The sequence below is a fragment of the Dermacentor variabilis genome, unplaced genomic scaffold (genome assembly GCF_050947875.1).
Source record: "Dermacentor variabilis isolate Ectoservices unplaced genomic scaffold, ASM5094787v1 scaffold_12, whole genome shotgun sequence".
Lineage (NCBI taxonomy): Eukaryota > Metazoa > Arthropoda > Arachnida > Ixodida > Ixodidae > Dermacentor > Dermacentor variabilis.
Genome location: NW_027460280.1, coordinates 43,577,587 through 43,598,785, shown reverse-complemented (window position 1 = coordinate 43,598,785; position 21,199 = coordinate 43,577,587).

Genomic DNA, 21,199 nt, shown 5'->3' with positions numbered 1-21,199 from the left:
GGAAAAACGAAGCAGGTTTCGCAAGGCACGATCGCGTGTCAGGACGTCGCTGAGAGGGCTGCGAGGTATCTTACAACCCACCAAAAGGAAAAAAATGATTGCTCTCTCCGAAGGATTAGTCGTGAAGCGCTTTTATTTTCTGCTTTAGTCCTATTGCGCAATGCACACGAGCAGAGAAATTCCTGGCAATGGTGGGTGGGCAGATATCATTCAATAGTTCACGCAACACTGCAACCATAAAGATAAAGAAAAGACACAGAGAGACAACAACGTTGCTTTGCTCTCAGCTTATCAATGCCAGAACTGAAAGATAGACACCTTCGATTTGCGTGCACTTTCTAAACCAGTTCTCGTGATTGAAGTGCGCAGTGCCTCAAGGCGTCCACACTGCAGCACGGCAAGTGAGCGCCTCGCAACCCTTTTGCAAGTTGAGGAAAAAAGTGCAGCAACGGATCTGCTCTGTCGTCTGCTGACAAATACGCATACAGGAATGGGAAGCGTATTTTCTTTTTGTTATCGCAACAATCTATTGCAGCAGTTCTACGAGGTGGTACAAAATAGTGGCTGTGATGATATATATATATATATATATATATATATATATATATATATATATATATATATATATATATATATATATATATAGGTGGTTTCACGCAGGACCCGACGAACTTTTTGGAAAACGTATTTACTAAACGTTTTCGGCTGGTGGACCAGCCTTTGTCGGAGTACAGTAATGCATGAACAGCACATACACTGCTTTAAAAGCACCGTATAAAGAGCAGAGGGCGCACTATCTGCGCTGACTAGACCTTACACTGCGCATCATAAATCATTATTATTGCGTATTATAAATGATTATCAATGACACGCATTTTGAAATACAAAAAAATGAAATGCAGATGTGTTCATGAGTCTCAGCTAAGTGCCAACGGTTATCATGATTACGTTTAGCGAAAACAAAATGGCGTACACATGCGCAGGGCCTCAAGGTTCGTCGCCTCTTTCCTGCACAAACACACACACACACACACACACACACACACACACACACACACACATACATATTGTAACGTGGTGGTGACGTTCAAGAACACAGTAGTAATACTGTGAAAGACAAAACTAACTTTTGTTGGGCGAACCTGTGCCCACAAAAACAGGCTACACTTATAGCACAACGATAGCGGCGAACACGGTCGGCGATCGTCGAAAATCTCATCAGCGGGTCAAGCGCGTCGGCTTTTATACAGCAGTCGTCGAATGTTCCAGACTAATCGTTCGGAGTTCTACACCATTCGCGTCACGCGATGAAATCAGATAACACAAGGTTCCGCAACAACAGACAGCCGGGTAGAAGCATCGATAACTTTCCATAAACTTCGGATACATGCAGGCGCGTCCCGCGCTGTGCGATTACATTTGTTAGGCGGCGAAACGTGGTCGCCCGATAAAGATAAGTACACGTGGCAAAATATATATATATAAATATATATATTTATATTATATATATATATATATATATATATATATATATATATATATAATATATATATATATATATATATATATATATATATATATATATATATATATATATATATATATATATATATATATATATATATATATATATATATATTGTTCCAAGTCGCATGTCCTAACTGTAGGCTGCGGAGACTTGCCGCGATAATTTTATATTAACATTATCAAATGCTGTTTATATCTAACCCGCTGTGGCTATGACTAGGCTGCTGCTCTGCGCTCTGTATACTTTCGGGATCATCGCATCCGTGCGTCCGTCCGTCCGTCCGTCCGCGCGCGCGCGTGCGTGCGTGCGTGCGTGCGTGCGTGCGTGCGTGCGTGCGTGCCTGCCTGCCTGCCTGCCTGCCTGCCTGCTTCGCCGCAATCTTGTATGGATGGTAGTTGTCGCTTATCTTTCTGTAAGGTAGCTGAGGGTAAGAAATAGCTCGTTATTAGTTCCGCCAGATCGTACGCTCCGATTTCCTCCCTCAGTTGGATTGCCTCCAGGTGGTTCTTTCTCCTGGGTTGCCCAAGAAGGGCGTGAAAAAGCGACCAGGCTCGGCTTGTGTGCATGTTGTTTCCGGCTTGCTCGCATATCTGCATACAGTTGTATGTTGCGAGTTTGTCGGCGTATTCTTGCGCCTCCTTGGGGATGCTATCTATACGGGCTTTTAGGCGATAGTTGTTCTTTCTCCATTTTCTGAGTAGCTTGTGGCTATTGTCTCTATTTGCGGGTGGTCTTCAATTCTTTGCACTGTCTTGGTTGCGCCCTTGTGTGCGGTGCGTAGTGCGTTCGCCCATTCCAGCGGGTTATCAGTGTACTCCCCTTGGAGAAGACTCCTGAACCATCCCAGTCTTTGATATTCGTGGCTGTAGTGCGATTTCCTTTAGTCGTGTGTTGCCTCCGTGGTGTCGTAATGACTATCTCTATGCCGCTGTGATTCCTGTTCAACGTTACTGTTGAAGTCGCCTACCCATAGCAAGTCCTTCTTTCTATGCTTTTTGAGCAAGCTCGTCCATGCTTTGCTATAAGCCCCTGATTTAAGGGTACTGTAGGTGTTAATAATGGTTACGTCGTATCGTTTGAACACGCGGCATTAAACCAATACGCTTTAACCCATTCGCGTTCGGGGCCGGTGTATAATACTTGGATTGTGATAGCCCGTGTAATCCGGTAGGGAGATCGGCTCATTGGTCTCCTGAAGAGTGACTACGTCCGGCTTATGAGCAGTGTGTGTTCGGTATTGTATTAGAGAGCTCTTTTACGGCGTATTCCTCTACAATTCCACTGCCATATGGTAACTGCCGTTTCTTGTCGCGAGTTTCGTCTGCTGTCATTAGTCTACAAAACTTCTAGCGTGGCCGCCTCCCTGTCGGGAAGTCATTTTCTAAAGGTTCGTTGCAACGTTTCCATGCTTTGTGTTAGGGCAGCAAGTTGTATAATGACAACGAGTTGTTTTTGCATTTCCGCTGCTATTCTGTCATGTTCTACCCATTTTCTCAACTCTACTTGTTCATTCGGCTTTCTGTTATTTGTTTGAGAATGTAGGCAGCTGTGTGCTGTCTTTTGTTGTTCCGTAAGTCGCGTTTTGCTGTTTTCGTGTCTGCAGCTTTCCTGACCATGATTACTGTCGAGCATGTGACTGAGCGGGGATATGAGGCGGGTTAGTTTTGTTTGTGTCGTCAGTACGACCATGAGGAGTGGGAGCTAGCAAATTTAACTCTGCCCATGGCCTCCATGCTCCTGTGTATTATGCACAGCCTTAATGTTGAGGTTTCTTGTTTGCCTCGTTCTTGGATTTGTTCGTTGCCGGTGTGTTCCCCTTATGGGGTTGTCGTCTACTGAGATCAGGCAGGCTGCCGTAGTTTTCGGAGCGCCTGAGCACGTTCTCAGGTGTCGGTTCTTTTTGGCACTCGAAGTGATTCTGTGTCTTCAGCGATGGGTAGTTGGTGTCGTTTTTTAAAGGTGGCCTGTTTTGGTATGCTTTCGAATGTCGATTGCAGGTGTTTTTTTTTTATAGACATGTTTTTATTGCGTTTTTCGTTCTTCAATCTGCCCGCGTGGTCAGCTTGTTTTTTTCTCCGGACAATAGGGATCTCTTGCCCCGCGAAGTCCACCGCAGTTCGCATACAGTGTTCCGTCCGGTCTTTGGTCCGGTGGGAATTGAAGTCCGCATTGTTCCCACCCCACAAAATCGCACGCATTGGGGCAGGCGTCGGCTGGGTGCCCAATGGTGAGACATGTTGTACACTGGACCGCCTTGGGACGAAAAGGTTGTATTTTGGTGACTGATCTCCCAAGCAGGGCTCTCTTGGGTAGCTTTGGTCCCTTGACAGTGACGAGTATAGCTGTTCATCGGCGCAGTCTTCTTGCAACTAGACGTTCCCGATCTTCAAGCGTTATGCCTGTTTTCAGTTCATCGTCCGGGACGTCGAGTGGGACTCCTTTAACTACACCCTTCGGGTTGTCCGGCTCATGCGCCACGTATGCTATTATTTCGCGTTGTTCCCCTCCGAATTGCAGCGTCTCGAGCGGGGCGAGCTTTTGCGTGCATGTTTCCGCCGGCTGTCCGCAACTGCAAGGCTCTGTAGCTGTCCGACTTGGGTAGCGACGTCCAGAGATTTGGCTGACGTAAGCCTCCAGCTGCTCCCGTGATGGCAGCGCTCACATGGTAGGGCATGGCTTGTGTTTAGTTGATTTTAGTCCCCAAATGTTTGTGCGTTTGTTCGTGTGTTGTTGTGGTTGTTGTTGTTACTGCCGGGACTCGACTGCCGGGGGAGCGCCTCGTTAACTTCGCTAGTCATGTCATTAGATTTTATTTAAGAGCGTTGGTGAGGTTATCAAATTAAATTACCTTTTTTACGTAAGCATCTTTCATTCTGTGTTCATCGAGTATGACTAGAAACTACCCACCACAATTTTAATTCGTCTCCTATTGACAACGTGTATGGAGAACGCCAGTTTATAACTACTGGATCCAGGGTTCGCAACAGTATCACTGGACATGAAACGATCCCAGAATCTTAATTCTTAATCAGGTCACTGCTACGTGAGCTTAGTTTTATGATCATGACATTACTGACTTATTCTGTGTGCTGCTGTGTCTTAGCACACTTCTGCTGCATATGATTATTTAATCGTGGTTATATTTTTGTTCAGAATGTTTATTATGATACAGCAAACGTTGTTTATAATGTTTATGTTCTTGTATATGTTTATGTTTCCATTGTGTACCCAATGAATTGTCCCGCCTTCTGACTAATAATTACTACTAGCCTCCGACTACGGGCCGAAAAGGTATTTGTATTTTTCTGTGTGATTAAAAAACAACGAAAGAAAGAAAGAAAGAGAGAGAGAGTAACAACTTTATTGAATAAAATAAGGCACGATGGTTGGAGCCCCTATTTCAGGGCCCCCACTGGCACGAGCGGCTCGCTGGGCTTGGTCCAGAAGAGCCAACTGGCTCTCCCGACCCTCGTCCGCAAGCCATGCCTCCCACTGCCTTTTCCTCATTAGTGGATGTTGGTGTAATACGGGGCTGTCTATGTGCGGAGGCCTCCTGGGGCACTCCCATGTGATGTGTTTTAGTGTGGGTATGTCTGTGCACCATGGGCACTCGTCAGTGAACCTCGTGGGGTATATTCTGTGTAGGTGGTGCAGGTTATGGTATGTATTCGTCTGAATACGACGCCAGTCCCTCTCCTGTTGGCTGTTTAAATCGGAGTGAGTATGTCCACAACGTCTCCGCTCCTGCCTTTGCTGTAGGAGGATGTCACGAGAATTCGGTCGAAGGTCGTCGCTAGGCCACGTCGTTGTTCGGACGTTTAATCCTCGAGCAATACGGTCTGCCCTCGTGTTTCCTGCCAGTCGCTCGTGTGCCGGACACCATATGATAGTGTGGTGCCCCTCTAGTTGAGTGCCTAAAAATTTTGATTATTGATTTGGGTGCCGGTCCATGTAGAAACAGGCAGCAAGCGGCTTGTGAGTCGGATAATATGACAGCCGAATTGGTTTGGCCCTCGGCGTCCTGAATGGCCAAGGCGATGGCTGCAGCCTATGCCACGCATGCCGAGGCGGTCTTGAAGGATGCCGTCGTTATGTTGTTGTTGCATGTAGATACTATGGTGAAACTGTCTGAGCTGGTTCGACTGGCATCCGTATAATACACCCCCTGTCCCATGCCAAAAACGTTTGTGAAGAGTCTTTACCCTTGCTCTGCGTTGTCCGGGATGGTATTTGGGGTGCATGTTTTTGGGAATTGGGGCCACCGCGATGTGCGATCGAACGTTGCGGTCTATTCCGCAATACTGGGGTCTCAGGGGGAAAGCCTAACCTCGCCAATACTTCCCTCCCCTGAGTTGAAGAACAAAGTCGTTCTTTCTGAGCATATAACATCGCGACTGCGTACTCGTCAAACGTATTGTGCAGACCCAGTCCCTAGAATCTCTCTGTGCTAGCGCATTTGGGAAGACCAAGGGCGGCTTTGAAGGCTTTTCTTATTATTGTGTTTGCCTGTATGATCTCTTGGTTTGTCAAGGCCTGATACGGAACGGCGTATGTGATTCGGCTAATTACGAATGCGTGAACCAGGCTGATGGTCTCTCCCTCAGTTAGGCCGTCTCTGCTTCTTACCACTCTCCGTACCATTCTTGCCACGTTTCCTGTGACCACCTTTAGTCTCTGAAGGGTGTGGGATGTTCCAGCGTTCTGCTGTATCCATATCCCCAATATTCTGAGTGTCCGAGGTCGCGAGATCGAATCCCGGCCACGGCGGCCGCAATTCGATGGGGGCGAAATGCGAAAACACCCGTGTGCTTAGATTTAGGTGCACGTTAAAGAACCTCAGGTGGTCGAAATTTCCGGAGTCCTCCACTACGGCGTGCCTCATAATCAGAAAGTGGTTTTGGCACGTTAAACCCCATAATTTAATATTCTGAGTGTCTCCACTTCACGAATTGGCGCCCCGTCAAGAGTCAGACTGAGTGGCACCTAGTCCTTCTTTCTTGCGTACTTCGCACGCGCCCGATTGAATTCCGATTTTTCGGGTGTGCATGTCATGTCCGCCGCCCTCGCGTATTCCGCGACTGCGTCTATGGCCTTTTGAAGAGTTTCTTGCTTGTCCCCGTAGGACCCCTGGTGAGCCCAGAACGTGATATCACCGGCATACATCGCACAGCCGAGATTCGGGTGTTTATCAAGCTCCAGGGCTAGCTTTCTCATCCCTACATTAAATAGCAGTGGAGAGAGTATAGCTTCCTGAGGGATACCTCTGTCGGGAAAGTTGAAGGTGTCGGACCTCGTGGAGCCTAATCCGAATGTGGCCGTGCGGTCGCTGAGGAACGAGCGCACGCAGTTATAAATTCGCGTTCCGCAGTTCACCGCTTCCAGTCCCTCCAGAATAGTGCGGTGGGAAATGCTGTCGAAGGCGTTTTTGATGTCCAATGCCAGTACAAATTTATCGTCCGACCCTCTGTTGGGGTGCAGGACCTCGTGCTTTAGTAGTAGAAAAACGTCCTGCGCCGACACATGGGTCGGAAACCGAACATGTTGGAGGGGAACATGTTTAGCTCTATGTGGTTCGAGAGCCAGGCCTGCACAACCTTTTCAAAGAGTTTCCCCGCGCACGACGTTAGGGAGATGGGTCGAAGGTTGTTGATGTTACGAGGCTTACCTGGTTTAGGAATGAGAATAATTTTTGCTTCCTTCCATTCTTTTGGGAGGAGGCCGTTCTCTGTCCAGACCGTGTCGTTAAAGAATTCGGTCAAGCTCTTTAGCGTGTCGTCACTTAGATTGCAAATCATTGCGTTCGTCACCTGATCTACCCCTGGGGTCGGGTTTTTCCTGAAGGAGTGTGCCGCTGCATAAACCTCATCAAAGGTTATGGGGGCGTCCAGTTCCGGTTGGTCCTGACCTTCGTAAACGGGTTTGGTGGATTGCCCGGTCGGAGCAGTTCCTACGCATATCTGTTTAATTTTGTGTATCATATCAGCTTCCCGACCTTCGAATTCGTTTTCAAGCAGTTTGAGTGTGCGATTCGCGACTGTTTTTGTTCCTCCCGGGTCAATCATACTTCGAAGAATGCGCCATGTTTTCTTTGTAGTCAACGTGCCCCGAAGCGAGTCGCTGAACTGACGCCAATTGCTGTCGCTTAACTTTTGTGCGTATTCGTTAGCTTCTTGCGCTAGCTGAGCTATCCGTATCCTGAGTTTGCGATTAAGCTTCTGCCTTTTCCATCTTTTTGTTAGGCCTCTACGAGCTTCCCAGCGATGCAAGAGGTGACGATCCACGGCTGCAGCTTCCGTTGTCGTTTCAATTGCTTTTGTGACCCCAGAGTGAATAACTGATCCGCTCGGCCCATTTTCCTACGTCTGTTATGCTGCCAATTGTTTTCTGTTTCTCACGAAATTTGGTCCAGTCGGATAGCCTTGCCTTGCCAATAGCTCTTAGAATCCTGTCTGCATTAACCGATATGCTTAAGATATAGTGATCGCTTCCTTGGTTTTCACCTAGGTTCGTCCATCGCGTCTCACTTTCGTTGTTGGTGAACGTGAGGTCGGGGGAACTGTCCTTGGACACGCTGTTCCCGATTCGCGTTCGGAGATCCGGTTGAGTTAGCTGGAAAAGTCCACAGCGCTCTATACAACGTCTGCTAACAAGATGCCCTTGGGATTGTCTCTACTGTAGCCCCAGTTTGAGTGTTGTGCGTTCAAGACGCCTAACAATGAATAATTTATCCCTACCTTGCGCGAGTCGCACCGCGGTGGCCACCACGTTTTCGAAATCCGCCTGTTTTTCTCTGGGAGAACTCTAAACGTTAACAATAATTGTTTTAGGTTTGCCCCTTTTCTTCGGCCAAATCGTGATTATCTGGTGCTGAATAGGTTCCCCCCCAAAATAATTTACGCTAATCGCGACATCCTTCTTGGCAAAGGTGGCTACTTGAGGGTAATCTGGGTGAGCATAAAGCTCGCATCCTTTGAGTTTTTTCCCTATTTCCTGAATACAGATAACGTCGGGAGGGATTTGGCGCCGATTCTATGTAGTGCGTGAAATTAGCCCATTTAGTGCGTAGCGTGCAGCAATTCCATTGCCAGATTTCAATGTGTCCGGTCTTTGTGTTGTTTGCCATATTATCCATGGATATTACTGTCACTATCAGTGTGTCTATAGATTTCGGTGTCGTGGTGGGAGCTCCCGGACTTTGACTGACCTTCTTTCGGGGGACGGCTGCGGCTTTTGTTTGCACATCCTCTACCATTCGCTTGAGTTTGTGTAGCTCTGCGAACATTAGTTGCATGTTTTGTGCTAACTGTTCCAGCGTTACCGATTGAGCACTGGAGGCGGTACTTTGTTGCAGTGATGTCTGCGGTGGTGATTTGGAAGTGTGGTCCGCAATTTGTATGGGTTGCTGTGATGTGCTGTTGTTTGCCATGCGCTTAAAAGCTTCAAACTCGGCTCGTAGCTCAGCTAAATTCTTTTGAAGTATTTTGTTTTCTTCTACTATTTTCTCGTACTCTGGGTTTCGTGTGATTAGTGTAGGTGTATTCTTAGCATTGGCAGTGGGAGATGCGACTTGCGCCCAGCTCAGCTGGTTATAATACATAAATACATAAATACATGGCCGGCCAACATTCCGTATTCCACCAGCTTGGCATAGGTGAAACCATCACTGCATAATTTCTTTTTATTACGTTTTACATCTACTGCATACCAACACCATGTATCGGCGCGCTAAAAATGTTTTACGGTGCTATTAAGACGCTGATTGCGTTCGAAGCTAAGAACACATTTCACTGCTGCATGTGCAAATTCTCGGCCAGATACGACGAATAGAAATGGCTAGCCGAACTCGTCGCATACATATGCGCCAGGCGAAATTAATCCGCGCTCCTCAAAGCGGCTCGGTGCATGAGGCAAACCCCGCCTCGGCCGACAGATTTCAAAACTCGCCACCACTAAAAGCCGCGCATTGCCTTGTGCCCAGCCGCAGCGTCAGCCGGGTGCTGCGGCATATCAGCAGCTAGAAATCCACCCTCCGAGACATTCGCAGAGAGAATTATCGCAAAAAGTAAAAGCTCCGTCGTTAGCGCTTGGAGCACAAGAAGTAACCTCGGCTTGGCGCAGAGCTTCGAAGGAAACGAGCCGGGAGTGCAAAACTGATTCTTGACGTTTGCAAGTATTGGTAACCATTTTTTTTCTCTTTTGTTTTAGTTTACTGCCAGTATTCCTATTTGTTCCACATTTTAGTGCTAATAAAAAGATATTGGAACTGTTTAAAGAGCAGCGTCTGCCAGAAAAGAAGAATGGAACAAAAAGCACCAGTTATAGAAGTTTCTGGCCAAGCTGATTGGAATTACGCGCCATATAATGTTTTTTTTTTTTTTTTACTTTTTCATATCTTCGTCTGTTTAAGGCGAGCGCAAGACAGAGAATTCGTAACAACTGTTTTGAACATTGCGCTGCAACGTCTGGAATATATAGCAGCGTGCTTTCTCCGAATGGCGCTGCACTTTATCGCTTTAAAGTAGCGGTTTTTATTAGTTTGCATTCGTGGTGAAACTTGCGCCATTTAGTTCCGTGCGGCTGCACTGAAGTCACGGCAGTTTTTACCATGGAGCGAGGGCTGGAACCACGTCAGGATTATTGGCTTGTTATAGCAATGAATTCCTGATACTTGGGCTACCATGCACTTCACTATGAAGTCCAGAAATATGTTATAAATATATGCAATAATTATCTGATAACAAATATAACTAATGAATGTTTATAATACTGAAATCTCGCACGCATGTTTGAGATTGGCCTGTGTCCTTTATTAATTTCTCAGAAATATTTTCGAGACTCAAATGCGCCTTGCTGGAGATTTCGTGTAGTTGCCCCGTACTTTTCCTGCAGGTGCACCTTATCGTTGTGAAGCGTACTGCCGGGCGAAGTAGCACCCGCATCCCTCTACACCTCCATGTCAAGCTCTTTTGGATCACGCATAAACAAAATCGCCCTCACTTCTTCCTTCTCATTCAATTATTCAGCTGCCCATTCCTGTGCCCATATGGTATGAATGGCTGAACTGCTAACACTTGTGAACAACTTTCTGACAAGCATTTGCGCGGTCTGGAAAGTTATCTTCATCAAGCACAGGTGCGTTAGTGACCATACTCTTGTCAAGCATCACTCGCACTCGATTTAGTTTTCTGAGTTAATGCCACTTGGCTAATCTGTTCGTGGAAAGGTACCATATTTGCATGATTCTACCGCACCCCCGTTTGTAACGCGCGGTTATATTACCGCGCAAATATAAAAGAAAAATAAGTTGGTGCCGATTCTACTGCGCACATGAAGTAACAATACTTGAGTTGACGAGTAACATGCTGAAAACAACTTTATGGAACATACAAAGGCACACAAACTCGCACACAGCTGAATCTTAGCGGCTAGTCGCTATCGGAGTCTGACGACACCTCCTTCTCGCTGTCTACCAACCAGAGATGTCATCTTCAGTTCCATCTAATCCATTAGAAATGCCACACGTACAGTTAAGTGAAAAGGTATAAAAAACGTCCGTTCGATTGCACTGAGGCTAGCTGCGTTGCATTGAGCTTTCTATTTTAGTAAGAACTGGTTTCGTTTTTTATATTGAGAAGAATTATCTAAGATTGGTAACTCGCATGGAAATTTGAATGCACTTATTATTCAAAAAAGGTGCGCCTTAGAATCGTGCAAAAACGGCAGTTGGGATATCACTGAGCACAAGGATCCACTGGCCACCTGCGGAGATTCGTGACGCAATTATTATTATAATTATATTTTTTTTCGAACTTGTAGGGTCATTGCCACGGGCTTACCATGCATGCTCTCTAAAATTAGAAACTGACGATCGAGCATCCCTTTCTGTTATATTTTGCCCTATGTAAGTTCCGTTGGTTCTATCTTGGAATCATGAGTCGTTGCTGTTAAGAGCACAACCGTTCAGTGTTCCCACTGCGAAAGATCCGCAGGTTTCCAGAAAACGTGAGAAAGACAAATGTTTTAAGCACATTTCCATCTTCTAGCGTTCGCACCACTTTCACCGGTGCCAGAAACACAAGGGCAAAGAAAGAAAAAAAAACTGAAGTAACAGGAAACAAAAAAGCTGCGAAATATTTGTAACTAAACGACTGCAGTAAAAAAGTAACTGCTAGGCCGCAAACTGGACAAGTAAACAATGATTGATCAAGCGCGTTACCAGACATGGGCAAGCACCACACTGAATTTGGGGCCGTATTAACAAAGCCTTTCGTTCGGGGGAGCTGTTTTGCATGGACCTGCTGCCTTCGCTAGTTATCTGGACGACATCAAGACCTACTCTTACGAAGTTCTAACGCCTGCGCGCTAGAACAGTCTATGTCTGCATATGTGTCTGTGTCTGTGCCTGCGTGCGCGTGCGCGTGTGCGTGCGCGTGCGTGCGTGCGTGCGTGTGTGTGTGTGAGTGTGTGTGTGTGTGTGTGTGTGTGTGTGTGTGTGTGTGTGTGTGTGTGTGTGTGTGTGTGTGTGTGTGTGCGTGCGTGTGTGTGTGTGTGTGTGTGTGTGTGTGTGTGTGTGTGTGTGTGTGTGTGTGTGTGTGTGTGTGTGTGTGTGTGTGTGTGTGTGTGTGTGTGCGCGTTCGCACGTGTGTGCGTGTACGTTCGCACGTGTGTGCGTGTGTTTGCGCGTGGTTCTGCGTGTGTATGCGTGTGCGTGCGTGTGTACTTGTCACGCCTTTTTCACCACGTTTCACAAAGTTATCCCTTTCGAGCAACTTCGTTGCGACAAATATGGACCTGTACAGCACCAAGCTTAGCATCACTGCATGCCTGAAATTTCTGCCTGTCACTTGTACCAGTCTGACGCCTGGTTCGTACTTATGTTCCCGTAATGTAAGGTATTTAAAAAAATCAATAAAGGTTAAATTTCTTAATTTCAATATACTAAAGGTGAGAATCTTACATACTGCGACTTCTCCGCACAGCTGGTTTCCAAAAAAAAAAAAACAAAAAGGCGTTGTGGCTTCCGTGAGCTCAGAAATTAACTGGCAACAATCTATACATACGTTGTGATGCCCAAATATGGGGGCAAAGGTTCGTGCACTCAAATGTTTTAACGGTTCTCTTAGGCGGAGCCTCCGAGAACCCAATTGAGGACAAAGCCGTTGGTTTGAACACACACACAAACTTTCAATGGAACAAAAAGGCTTAAAATAAATAGAAGAAAATAGACAATATAAAAGAAACACTCAAATAGACATAATCGCAGAAAGAAACACACTTAGGGCTAGTATGGAGCTAACTAGTGCGCGAGTCCGGGCTTGCCACGAAGGCAGAGAAGCATAACAGTCTCGACGCGGCGACGAGCTGACGAAAGGAGTTCCGCCGGTCTCACCAAAGGTCGTGGTGTGAGTTGATTGACCGGGCGACCGGAGCGCGCCAGCTCTGACTTGGAGAGGTAAAGCAGGCGGCTTGGCGGCACGAGCAGACGGGAGCGGCGTTCTGGCCGGACAGCTGGCGTAGAACTCTGGCCCGTAGCCCGACTGTTCTCGTCCTGCCCACGGGCGCAGAAGCTCGAACGCCGGCCTCGGGCAGCAGGCGGCACGACAGACGGGGCGGCGTTCTGGCCGGGCAGCAGGCGCAGAACTCGGGCCCGAAGCCCGACTGTTCTCGCCCTGCCCACAGGCACAGAAGCTTGAACGCCGGGCTCGGGCAGCAGGCGGCACGACAGACGGGGGTAGCGTTCTCGTCGGGCAGCTGGCGTAGAACTCGGGCCCGAAGCCCGACTGTTCTCGTCCTGCCCACGGGCGCAGAAGCTCGAACGCCGGCCTCGGGCAGCAGGCGGCACGACAGACGGGGCGGCGTTCTGGCCGGACAGCTGGCGTAGAACTCTGGCCCGTAGCCCGACTGTTCTCGTCCTGCCCACGGGCGCAGAAGCTCGAACGCCGGCCTCGGGCAGCAGGCGGCACGACAGACGGGGCGGCGTTCTGGCCGGGCAGCAGGCGCAGAACTCGGGCCCGAAGCCCGACTGTTCTCGCCCTGCCCACAGGCACAGAAGCTTGAACGCCGGGCTCGGGCAGCAGGCGGCACGACAGACGGGGGTAGCGTTCTCGTCGGGCAGCTGGCGTAGAACTCGGGCACGAAGCCCGACTGTTCTCGTCCTGCCCACGGGCGCAGAAGCTCGAACGCCGGCCTCGGGCAGCAGGCGGCACGACAGACGGGGCGGCGTTCTGGCCGGGCAGCTGGCGCAGAACTCGGGCCCGAAGCCCGACTGTTCTCGTCCTGCCCACAGGCACAGAAGCTTGAACGCCGGGCTCGGGCAGCAGGCGGCACGACAGACGGGGGTAGCGTTCTCGCCGGGCAGCTGGCGTAGAACTCGGGCCCGAAGCCCGACTGTTCTCGTCCTGCCCAAGGGCACAGAAGCTCACCGGCCTTGAGCAGCTGGCGGCACGCTCGGGTAGACGGGCGACGCACAGGAACGGGCTGGCAGGAGGCCCAGTCGGGTGAAGTCCTGGTGGCTCGGGTCCGGAACCCGACGGCCCGTCTTCAACGCCCGCTCCGGTGATTGACCTCCTCCTGGCGTCGCTTCCTGGAACTCTCTTGGCGTCTCCCCTGCGTCTCCCCTCTTCTGCCAGCGCACCACGCCTTTTCTTCTCTCTGGCAGATTAGGCATTCTCCGATTGGCTGCCTGACGCCCCGTGGTCTTTCCTAATTGGTTTGCTTTTCTTCTTTTAGTTGTTTTTCTTGCGCCGCGCGTTCACGGGCCGGACGCTCTTCGGCGTTGTCATTTTTCACCTTCCAGCACGGAATTTGCCTCGGCGCGCGCACTCCTTGTCGTGCTCCTGACCGTCCCGATCACCGCACAATGTCGCGCACCACACGTCACATACGTACATTGATTCACGCTCTTCATCTGTGATATTTATACCCCGTCAAGTTGTCTTCCCTCGCTTTATGCTCTGCCTGCTTGTGAAAGTGTCGCGCCGTTACCCTTTTACTCGTGTTTTATTCTGTCAAATTTCGTCTTAGCCTTTTACGCACATCATATGTTACTCAACGATTCCCCCGTGTCTTCACCCAACAAACCTGATTATCATCGTTCCCGGTTTTGAGCTGTCACATATATATATACACACCTGTCGTGCTGCTCGTTAGAATGTAGTCGCAGTTTACTGAGAGGCCTTCTTTTCTTTTCATTTGCCTTCTGGACCGCCACATTTTCAGCAACAAGGATCTCTGCTGCTAACCGATACAACTTGTAGACTGGCTTGTAGATTGACCACTGACTCCTTTCTCATTCATGTTCCCCCTTTCTTTCCCTTTAGAGATTTACCTGCATGTGTGTCTATATCACGTGGAGTACTAATAAATCTTTCAGTTGCGAGTGAGCGCTGTAGGCGTGTGCTATTCTTCATTTGTGTCTCGTCATCGAGTGCGCTGTACCTTTAGATGATCACGATTCCCCCAGCCACATCGCCGTATGACCAGCAGGGCCGAATATCTTGACCGCGGTGTCAACACCTCCGCTAATGAGATCGCCCATCGTGGCGGGTTGGACGGTGTCCAATATTGTCTTTCATTGCCGACAGCTGGACTCGCCCCTTAGGCGTTTTCTCTCTCTCTCTATCTTTCTGTGATTGCAGAACGCATACAAACGGGGTAACCACGGCATGTATCTCCACATGCAGTGAACAGCTTACGCCTTGGTCTCGCTGCTCAGCTACTAACGCATTTTGGCGTTCATCTGCTGCGGCTGCCTAACGAGTTCCCTTTCGATGAGTCTGTTATTTACTCCTGCCCGACAGTTTCTCGGGGAATCCCATTCCGTAACTTTCTATCGGTGGCTACGCGACCGTCGTAATGGGTCGCTCTCCTGCTTTGATCTTCCCAGCGGCAGGGACCAACTTGAGTACGAGTGTGTCTTTGCTCACCTTTCAGTCGCCCCGCCCACCTCGCCGCATGTCTTCTCAATCACCCTACCGGGCCTGTTTTTTTTCTTTTCTTTTTTGAACGCGCCTGCACGGACGGAACAGCAGAAACCGCAAACAGGAACCAGGCGTGCGAAACCTCGCAAAACACGGAAGGAATCAATTACCAGTCGTGTACACTATGGTATATACGACCGGATGTTGCGTTTTGCAATAGACGGGCGTTTGGTGCATGCTAATGTCAAAACAAGTGTACTCTTCCACTCATTTCCTCTCCCTTCTGGCTGGCATGTGACTATGTGTGTTAACTGACGCTACAGATACCCTAACTTGTCAGTTTATAGCTCGAATGAGCTCTACCTTTCGTGACCCTTTGCACAATTATAGCCAGCAGGAGATTTAATTCCATTTCATTTATTCCACTTTAATGGCCCTGGGACAATACATAAGGTGGGGGCGGGAGGAGGGAATAACACACACACACGCACACACACACACACACACACACTGGATAAATTATTCAAAAAATAGATGCTATATGCTGCTGCAATCAGAACACAGCGGAGCATTCTATCGCTAAATTTTGGGGGTCGCAGTGTTTGTAACGGCGGCTGCATTCCAACCAAAGTGGACGTAACATTCAGTGATTACTGCCCGCGATGTCTAATATGGTTTTCTACTACTGATCGCCAAGGTGCTGGTTCTATTCCCGGCTAAGCCAACCCAATAACGACGGGGGTGGCATGCACAAATGCTGCTGAGAACTCAGTGAATTATTCAAAAAGAAACAACCTTTGGGCATAAATAAGCTAAAGGTTATCGGTGCTATATGGTGTCCTTCATAAACTACAAAATTTTAAACTGCGCGAGGAAGACAACGAAAATAGACGCACACACATGTTTGTCATCTCCTGTCTTCCTCGCACAGTTTAAAATTTTGCTGAATCTATGAACCAACTGGCCCAACAACATGCCTTACTTCTTAACCAAACTACAGCTTAGTGAGGCAAAACCATTGAACGATTGAAATGTCGCAGTTCTTCTGGCTGACGTGCTGTTGAAGTTGAGCCTACAATGACCAAGACCAAGTGTTTACCTCGCTTAATTTCGTCTCGTTTCACTGCCTTTCTATTCTTAGCAGTTTTATACCTGACTGCGGTAAACCTCCGACGAGCTTTGCTGCTCAGTGTGACACATTGCTTCCAAGACATATGTATACATCAATTGATTGGAGGTTGTGGCTAAGTACTGCACCAGGGTGGTCAATCCTGCTCTGGTGAGGGAGTGCGTTGCCAGTTCTCGTCACCGAGATCAGGCCACACTCCAGGCCTGTTTAGGCAATTTCATGAACACGCGGATTTTTTTTAATCCGGTGGAAAATTGCACGGCACCGGGATTTGAACCATAGTCCTCTTGCACGCGAGGCGGATGCTCTACCTCTACGCCACCGCTGCACTAACAGCAGATTTGTTGAAGGATGGTGGGCAGATTGATCTAGAAAAACTGGCCACCCTGTATACGCAATGCCTCATGACCTCGAGCGTACCGGAATCTTGGAAGAACGCTAACATAATCCTAATCCATAAGTAAGCGGACGAGACAGACTTGAAAAATTATAGAGCGATCAGCCTACTGTCCGTTGCCTACAAAGTATTTACTAAGGTAATCGCAAATAGAACCAGGAACACCTTAGACTTTTGTCAACAAAAGGACCAGGCAGGACTCCGTAAAGGCTACTCAACAATAGACCATATTCACACTATCAATCTGGTGATAGCGAAATGTGCGGAATATAACCTACCATTATATATAGCTTTCATTGATTACGAAAAAGCGTTTGATTCAGTCGAAACCTCAGCAGTCATGGAGGCATTACGGAATCAGGGTGTAGACGAGCCGTACGTAAAAATACCGAAAGATATCTATAGCGGCTCCACAGCTACCGTAGTCCTCCATAAAGAAAGCCACCAAATCCCAATAAAGAAAGGCGTCAGGCAGGGAGATATACGATCTCTCCAATGCTATTCACAGCGTGTTTACAGGAGGTATTCAGAGACCTGGATTGGGAAGAATTGGGGATAAGAGTTAAAGGAAAATACTTTGGTAACTTGCGATTCGCTGATGATATTGCCTTGCTTAGTAACTCAGGGGACCAATTGCAATGCATGCTCACTGACCTGGAGAGGCAAAGCCGAAGGGTGGGTCTAAAAATTAATCTGCAGAAAACTAAAGTAATGTTTAACAGTCTCGGAAGAGAACAGCAATTTACAATAGGTAGCGAGGCACTAGAAGTGGTAAGGGAATACACCTACTTAGGGCAGGTAGTGACGGCGGATCCGGATCATGAGACGGAAATAATCAGAAGAAGAAGAATGGGCTGGGGTGCGTTTGGCAGGCATTCTCAGATCATGAACAGCAGGTTGCCATTATCCCTCAAGAGAAAAGTGTATAACAGCTGTGTCTTACCAGTACTCACGTACGGGCAGAAACTTGGAGGCTTACGAATAGGGTTCTACTTAAATTGAGGACGACGCAACGAGCTATGGAGAGAAGAATGATGGGTGTAACGTTAAGGGATAAGAAAAGAGCAGATTGGTTGAGGGAACAAACGCGAGTTAATGACATCTTAGTTGAAATCAAGAAAAAGAAAAAAATACCAAGAAAAGAAAAAGAAAGAAAAAGAAATCAAGATAAAGAGAAAGAAATCAAGAAAAAGATTACATGGGCAGGACATTTAATCAGGAGGGAAGATAACCGATGGTCATTAAGGGTGACTGGATTCCAAGGGAAGGGCTTGTGCTTGTGGTGTCTTCTTGTCTCGTCTATGTTCTACATTTTGCGCTGTTAACAGCAGGATAGAAAACCAACAAGCCCGAACTGCTATTCAAGGGAAGGAAAGCGTAGCAGGGGGCGGCAGAAAGTTAGGTGGGCGGATGAGATTAAGAAGTTTGCAGGGACGGCATGACCACAATTTGTACATGACCGGGGTAGTTGGAGAAGTGTGGGAGAGGCCTTTGCTCTGCAGTGGGCGTAACCAGGCTGATGATGATGATGATGCATCGATTGGCGCTTCAGTTGGGACTAATCGAGATCGCGATCAGCAGCGATAAATATTGGCAGCACCTGCACCAATTTGCACGCTTCACTTGTTAATTAGCAAGAAGGTAAAGACAGATTGAGATACAACGTTTCGGCTAGATGGCACTTGGCCGTGGGTGATGAACCAATCAGCCCTTTTGAGCACACTGCACTTTCTTCAGACGGGGGTATGCGAGAGTAAAATATTCTCGTCTACGTCTAAGAACATGATTCACAAAACTTGCGATCATCTCGCAAGTGCACCTCGAAGAAGCAAGTATCGCCCGCTCACACTTCATTCGCAGACCACCACATCTATATCAATAAGTACAAGCTTTAGGTACAGTTGCGAAAAAACAAAGAGTGCGAAAGCTAAAAAGCCATCCGGGAGTTGGCTTGCTTGCGCAACGTTGCCTGCGCACAGCTGTTATATACAGCCGTCCACGCCGAAGACACCCTTTCTTCGCGAATGCGAATATATTCCCGTATGGAAGCTAAGCCACCCTCGAAGCCACAGTGTAAATGCATTGGAGTGCTTTAAAGAAATAGAAGAAGTAAAATCAGAAGAAATACACGTTCGGATTCTGTGTCTGCCCATCACGACGCGCCCGTTTGGATTCCTCGGGGTATTCGCCTGCCTTTTCCCGAGCGAACGTGTGACTGCTGAGAAACGTATACGTGTGGCTAGGGAGATAAATCACTCGTGTTACGGAAGAGCCAAGCCGAAGCGGATGCGCAAACGTGGGCGCGTCTTCAGAAGCAGTATGGTTCACGCCGAGAAATGAAGTCCCTGGCAAGCCGGTTGTGCCGCTTCAGGGTCGAATCGCGCATGTACAGCACACTATTCTCCTCCAAGAAAAGTATACGCTATGTTCGTGATAGCGCTTCGTTGCACTTTGCGGGTTAGCAGTTTGTCTCGACGTCGCACGGCTCACACATGCCAAGCCGCCTCTGCGCCTAGCAGGGTTTTCGTTCACGCTTTCGCAAACACATGTTCATGCTAATTTCTTGCGCTTCGTTCCGTACCCAGAAGCAAGGTTGCTCACTTTCTTCAAGCTTACGCCAGGCGAAATGATTTCCAGGTGCTTTATTTTTCCTTGTCACAGGCCGATATACACATGCGGTGGGACAAGTAGCTTAGCGAAAGCAGTCCTGTGCTGAAGGATATGACTTGCGAGCTAGAAAGTAAAAATTACAAAGAGAAGAGAAAACGCTTTACGCACGCGGCATTTACGAAAAAAAAAAATAAACAGAAGCAGGATCACTACTGATCACTTCGCATTCCGATTGGCGCTTTGCGCAACTCCCGATTGGACGCACAACCCCTCTAGAGCTGCAGGGCCGAGACAGCCTGACTTATCGGCCATTGTGGTGTAGGAGGTTTCACCGCAAGAAGCGCTTCGTGGTGGTGCGTGCGTGATCAGGCAAATTCAATTGACTACAGTGATTTAAGGTCTACATGACCACTTTGAAACATAGAAACATGTAACTAAACTTATTATGCAATTAAATTTCTTCAACTTTCCGAAATTAACATAAGCCGCGAAGTTTGTAATTAAGAAAATGATTCATGTAATTAGATTATTTTTTGTCAATTGATCACTTTGGTTTTTCTCGGAAATGATGACCGCCTAGGCAGATAATTCGTCTGTAGTGACGTGGTTCGAGTAAATTTTATAGGCTTCTTTATAGACGCCGCAGTGAGGCACGTGAAACGTCTTGTGGAAGTTTGCTGCAAACACACTGCAAATGACAACGCAGCACAAACTGGACACAACGCTGTATCTCGACATCATATATTCGTATACATATAGTGCATTCTAGACACTATACGCATGCAGAAGTCATGCACTTTTCGTTACTATAAATATTTTCCCGCGATGCACACCCGTCCAACATGCGGCAGTTATTCTTTGTTTGTTTTTTTTCGCTGATGCCTGAACGAGGACAGACACTAAGCAGAGAAAATAAAATATGTGAATATCTGAATCATCGAGATCGAGATCAACCAATCGAGATCGTACGGCGGCGGAGGCCACAGCAGCAGTTTTGACAAAAACGATTGTCTCCTTTGACTCGACGTGGCAGTCCGTATTGCGGGGGCACGGTGCGCGACATCTGGAAACAGTCACCACTGACGCCAATTAGCGGCCTGCAATCGACACGAACACAACAGCTAGGGCCCGCGGAGACCATGTTTCCGGAAACGTCGCTGCCAGTTGCAATTAGCCGATCGGGACGGCTCGGCCATTACTGCCGCCCCTGCTTCTACCAAAACACACCGATGTTTGCTACCGAAAGGCTATACAGGCAGGCAGAGACAGCAAGCTGCGACTTCGACGGCAAGCTGCAGTTCCGCCATTAATCCGCAGGGATCGCCTTGGCCCGAAAAGGCTTCCTATCGAACCGTAAAGAAAACCAGACATTCTGCTTCGGTTAGGTAAAATATAAACCTTACAACAATGGCCTATGTGTAAGACAGAAGCGTTGGCGACGTTGCTGTCATGGAGACACCGTATAGCTCACATCAGGTGTTCACACAGGCTGAGCGTAGGTTTTCGATGAAATAATTATCTTAACGTACGCACAAGTGCAGGCTAATCATAGCGGGCGTACATTACGCTACTTTGACGAGCGATAATTCTTGTTGAGAGGATTCAAATGTAAACAG